This window comes from Cucumis melo, chromosome 2, assembly GCF_025177605.1.
Source record: "Cucumis melo cultivar AY chromosome 2, USDA_Cmelo_AY_1.0, whole genome shotgun sequence".
NCBI classification, from domain to species: Eukaryota; Viridiplantae; Streptophyta; class Magnoliopsida; order Cucurbitales; family Cucurbitaceae; genus Cucumis; species Cucumis melo.
The window spans coordinates 17,344,624-17,350,822 of NC_066858.1; the positions used below are offsets into that span (position 1 = coordinate 17,344,624).

The 6,199-nt window shown below is 31.3% G+C and overlaps 1 long non-coding RNA gene across 1 annotated transcript; it reads right to left on the reverse strand.

Moving 5' to 3' along the window:
* Nucleotides 1-278: 278 nt before the first annotated feature.
* LOC127147405 (uncharacterized) lies at nucleotides 279-3,099 on the reverse strand. Its single transcript, XR_007818471.1, has 2 exons — nucleotides 2,934-3,099; nucleotides 279-664 (listed from the first exon to the last, which is right to left on the reverse strand). It is a non-coding gene; the product is annotated as an uncharacterized LOC127147405 (long non-coding RNA).
* Between the last annotated feature and the right edge of the window lie 3,100 nt (nucleotides 3,100-6,199).

The window sequence follows — 6,199 nt, forward strand, 5'->3', positions numbered from 1 at the left end:
CGGATCAATAAACAATCCAAACTTAGAATCTATTATCTTGCGATATATATATATATATCTAACAATCACGTATTAAAATTAGATCTATAACAATTGATTAAACATGATTGGCTAATTGTCAATAATCCCAAATACGCATTCAATCAATGAAATAAGTTCAAGGAAAAAAATCAATAGATCATGAGGTTCCCAAGATATAAATATTCAAAATCTCATGAGTTTGTAAATCAAAAGATAAATCTAGAATCCCGAGCTAGATAAGAACACCCTAGCTACAATGCATCCACAAAAATCAATGAAAGTCTTTAATCAAATTGTTCGAGAAAGTGTAGAGAGTTTTGGAGAAAATGTCTAAAAATTTACGTAAAAACGTATCCCAACAAATGACAACGGCTAGATATAAATAAAAAAAAATATATATGGCACAATGCCGCAACATTAGGATTCAGCATTTCGACGCTGTCCAAATGCATGCAACACCCATTTTCAAAAACTCTGTAGTGTCACAACGCCATGCACTTTGTCTGAACAAGACCCTTCTACCTTAAGATGCTGCGACGTTGTGCCTTCAATGCACCAACTCGAGTTTCCTTGCTCTGTTAAAACTTTAAACCTCCAGTTGAGTTCATTTTGTCCTAAAATAGATATTGTGACGTAGAATGACCTACAAAATAAAAAATAGACATGTAAAATATAAGAGTGATCTCGAGTTGAGCATGATAAGATAGTATATTTTTGATGTCGTCAATAACCAAATGTGATTGCTAGTTTTATTGATTTTGAACTTCTTGGTGTGTGATTTTGATCTAAGTTGACTCCATTGCAGAGGATTTATCATAAGGAATATATAGGTTATTAAGGAATGAGTTTATCTTAGGAAATTATTAAACTCAATGATAATAGAGTAAAATATCCTCTTTAAATAGAAGAGACGACATACATTAAGTGAAAATGCTAACAATAATTAGTTCACATAACAAATACAAACATTATTGTTCAAATAACAAAAACCATCCAATTGATATCATAATAGTACCCCTTAAGTCGGAGTGAATATATTATCAACTCCTAACTTGGAAAATAGGTTGTAAAGCGGGGAGTTTTAGTAAACAATGAAAAAGTGAAATTGTTGTAAATTACCTTTAGTTGTTACTTTAAGTAACAATTATACGAATACCTAGAGGAACACTAAAGACAAATAACACAGAAGACTTTATTAACCTAGTTCGTTGAAACCTACCTACGTCCGGAGAGCTTTTAGCTCAGATAAGTACATATTATTAATATTCAAATGAGTATAATACTATAACAGTCTAGAAGAGATTCCTTCTAGGGAATAAGAACTCTTTTTAGTTATGAACAGAAACTAAAAATAATTCGGTTGCCCCCTGAATTGTATTTGAATCTAATAAAGATAAACAAAGCTCCCCCTGAAGTAGATGACCCAAATGAACTGTAACTTAATCTTCTTTATATCTCTTATCAGTAATACACAGGAACCAATAATGAAGATATCGTATATTCTTCATAAAATATTAAAGAAGCTAACCCTTTACCTTCATACTGAATCTTCATGCACTATATGTGTTTTTTGATACTACAGTGAAAAGAACTAAAACTACAGGGCAAGGAACTTCTTCTTTTATAGTGTAGAAAAGCATCAAAAACCGAAAGATCTTCTTTAATAAAAATACATGTAGGACATCTCTTAATGATAAAAGATATTTCAAAAGATTTCAAAAGATAATGAGGATCGTTTATCTTTTCTTCAAATACCAAAGAAGATCTTTTATCTTCCTTTAAATAAAAAACATTATTTAAATTATTTGTAAAAAAATGTAACAAACACATCAACTAGTTGTATATGTGTGAATGCACAGATAGCAATTTCAAAACTCCATTAATGTTCTTGTGAAAAAAATTATAATCAATTTATTTTTAATGTTTTGCCTATTTATGAAAAATTATTCGAATTCATAATTCGAATCTCCGACATTCCCCTATAACCTGGCAACATCATCCTTACATGTCTTAAAAGCTTATTAGAGTGAAAGCTCTCCTCACAAACCAACACAAGTTCTTTCAGCATGTTTTACCCTCACTCACATGCATCCAATAGGTTACCCAACATAGAATTTCTCCAAGCAAACACGCTTAACTTTGGAGTTCCTATGATCGAGTCATCGAAAAGGAAGGGCACCTTGTTGGTATAAGTAGTAACTTTTTAATTCTTTTAAGTCTTCTTAACTTTAGATTCATGTCCTAAGGATCCCTATCATTCAGATGTGGTATCGGTTCATTCATGTCCCCCTCCTAAACTCAAGACGTTACAAGGTACTTGGTTGTCACTTAAATAGAGGTTATCGACCACCTAATATAAAAATGCATACTATGCAAGTGTCAGCAATTACAACAACACATAAAAGACCAAAGAGATAAACTTTGAAAGACAAGACAGATACTTTGGTGACTCAGTTCGATGATATACAACCTATGTTTGGGGGATAATGTGCCTATAAAAGATAATCCTACCAATATGAAAGTCAACAAATTACAATGATGTACTTGTCTGTAAATAAACCACAAACACAATGACGCTCAAATAGCTCAACTTAATGAATGATTATTTAGGATCTACCAAGACTAAGACTCTGTCTCAAAGAAACTTAGGCTTCTCATAAGTGTAAATTTATTAATAAGCAATCACTTAAACTTTTTTAAGATCAAGATCACATTCACACGTAGAGTTTCAATGTTGATTTAGAGCACCACCTCAAATCTCCCATAATTCTGAATCCCAATCTTAGAAATTGACATACATCGTACAACCATCACACACGATGAAACATTTTCAACAAAAATACTCTAAACCAGCAACCTTGGCTAGCAAGAGACGACATATCTTGCATTTAAATAGGTTATTATGGACTTACTCTTTTCTTGCCCATGCAGCACTTAGACATTTCTTTCTTGGTGACTAAGTCACCTTAAACTTCTTAAAGGGATATTAGGAACATGCTAAGCGTAGTGGAAAGAACAATAATAAGACAAGTATGCTTTAATTAAGAAAGAAGAAAGAACTTTACAAGGGGTGTCTGGAAGATGATTTCTAAGATTATTGACAGATGACCAAGGCCACACTTATTTATAACCATCCACCTTTCTAATGGGTGATGAAGATTTAACTTAACCATATGGTCTATATTTTCCATTTAGAAAAATCTATAGAATGTAGGAAATATCTCCTACTTTTTTAGATTTGTTTAGCCTACTCCATAAAATTCTACAATGTTATATAATTCTCTAGAGTCTTCCGTAGAAGTCTTTCTTCCTCCATTCTCACTACCGCTTCCCAAAAAAGAGTTGATTTCTATTTTACTCATAAGACTAGGTGTTACACTCAAAAGAGTCTTTCACTTTACCTATCTTAACTGAGAGAAATTTAAAAACATGTTATCAAAGAGAATGACTTTTTCTACTAAAAAATCAAATCGCGAGCCCAAAGGTTCCACTTGATCTGTGATACCCTTTTGTTATCCTTAATTTTAAGTCATTGCTACAAGAAATTTTGAATATCTTGATGTTGCTTTAGACCGTCGGAAGAAAAGATGTTGGGAGATACGATATCTCCTGACTCGTTAAAAGACATTTCGGGTTTAGTTCGTAAAGTATTGTGAGTGTTTTCTTCAAAGTATTTAAATGATTTCAAGCCTTCTTTGTTAAAGTGTTTACTGATTTGATATGATGATTTCTGTACAAATGTTTTCTAAAGAGATTTCTAAGTAAAGTCTATTCTATGTTTGTTTATTATGTTTTAAAGCATGCTTTGTGTTTCAATGTTTATGAAATGATGTTTAAACCATTAGTATATTCCCTGTAAATGAGCTGACTGTTATGTGCACATAAGGAGTAAAGGCAGCCATTTAAAAAAGGACTACATGGTGGAGTGAAGTTGGCCAATGTAGAAAAGGATTACATTGTGTTTAGCGGCCTGACCAACAAGAACGAATTATCAGAAAATTCTCAAATGCTGATGATGGAAAGACCATCTCAATAGTCTAAATGTGGGATAATGAGTCCTTGCATAGAGAATAATTCGGGATTCTTAGTGAAAGGAATGACTTGACTAATGTGTGATATGTGAAATGTATATTTATGTGATATGCGAATAGATATGTTTACATAAGAGATGAATTTATGTGATTTGATATGTTTGGCGAAATGATGTTTACAAAAGGTATTTCATGAAAAGGATTTCATAAAACCTCACTAGGTCTTTTGTACTTATGTTTTAAAGTTTTACCTTCTAGGTTTTAGGCATTAAGGCAAAGTAGAGAAAAGGTTAAAAGGGCTTGCTAGGCGAGAAGAGGTTGTCAAGACATTTAGATTAATCTTAAGTGTTGTACTTATGTAATTTATATAAAGAGTTGTAGAACGCTTGTTTCAAGTTAATAAAATTATTTGTTTGTCTTATTCCTCTTTGTTAAGTTGTTTTATCATCTAAATTATGACTATAGTTAAGAAAGAAAAGTGTAAGCAATTAAGCAGAGCTTAGGACCTCAAGACTGAGTGTCTTTGGCGTTTAAACGCGTCAAAGATGCTCAAGTCACGCCACGTCTCGCATACTAAGCAAGGACAACGTGTGAGAGGCGAGGTGTGACAGTGGTGCATCAGAAGTATCCCTTTAAAATCCCTCTTTCAGATATGTACATTATAGAATTGGTAGAGAAAAGGAGAAAAAAGGAGAGTGAGGAGACGTGCGAGAGAAGAAAGAAGATCGTCGCCCGTCATCTGTGCCAACGCAACCATTACACCTCCACCCTGGTCCTCCCCAATTGCCACCACCGCCTTCTGCTCCGGTAACTATAGTTTTTTTTTTTTTGTTTTTTATATTTTTCCTCTTTATTTTGGTTTAACTTAACAAATAAAACTAGATTTACTTCTTGTAATTATTTGATTGATGATATATGTGTTTGGTGATATATGTGTTTGATGCTTGACATATTTAGAAGAGCACTAATATTTAAGGACTAGAAGTAATCAAGGGGTTACGAATACTTGTCAAGGACTAACTTACTGTTATTGGTTATATCCGTGGACACAAAAATATATCTACAGTGATAAGAGTTCAACTGTGAGTCTTTACTGGAGTGTACACATAGTTAACGAATATTAATTAATGTGGTTAATGAGAATCTTATATCGTTGTAGCTTCTAATCTGTAGGTTCATTAAGTCCCCTTCCTAGCTCGTAAAGGGTAATGAGATTTATTTGTATTGGTTGTAATTTGAAATGTTCAAATCTACTTTGGAAATTAATATAATGTATGGTGATACATTATAACATAAAATTTATATTTTAATTAAACTTTAATATATAGATTAATTTTGTATATGATTCAAAATTAATTTATAAAAGAATAAATATTTGAATGAATTCAGATATTAATTTAATGTAATTTAGGTTCATATTAAAACTATAGGTTAAAATTTAATATGTATATGATACATATTAAGACTATATACTATGAGAGATTTATATTTGAATATGATTCGAAATTGGATTAAATTAAATATAAGATATTTAATTTAGAAATTAAGTAATTGGAGAATTAATTAATAGTTTAGTTTAATTTGATTTAATTAAATTAAAATTATAGGTTATGTAAGAGATATTCATTTAAATATGATTTAAATGAAATATTAATTAAATTTGATTTAATTAATTATTAACTTAATTAATTAGTTAATTTAATATTAATTTTAATTTATTAATTTAATAGGAAAAGTAGGTGATTTTCCTACATTCCCATTTTCTCTCAACTTCTCGGAGATACTAGTACGTAAGACGGAAAGATAGAAGAGTTCTGTGAAAAATTCTACACACTAGTATTCTATCTAAAGTTCTCTTTCACAAATTCCCTTCCAATTTTGGTTCCCACAAACCAGAGTCTCAACTCAAAGAATAGAGAGGTCTCTAAGTGGTAGTGCTCTAAATTTGATGAATTGTAAATCCAGTGTTGTCAATGAGCATGTTTAGCCTTATAATAGAAATTAGTTTCTATATAATTTTGCTAATGTATTTGGTATTTTTAAATCCCTGTTAAATTGAGTAATTGTTCTGTAATTCTTCCACTGTGCAAGGGCTCTCATCCCTTCAATCCCGAGATGTCCCGAGATGAAAACATAATGATTTAGAT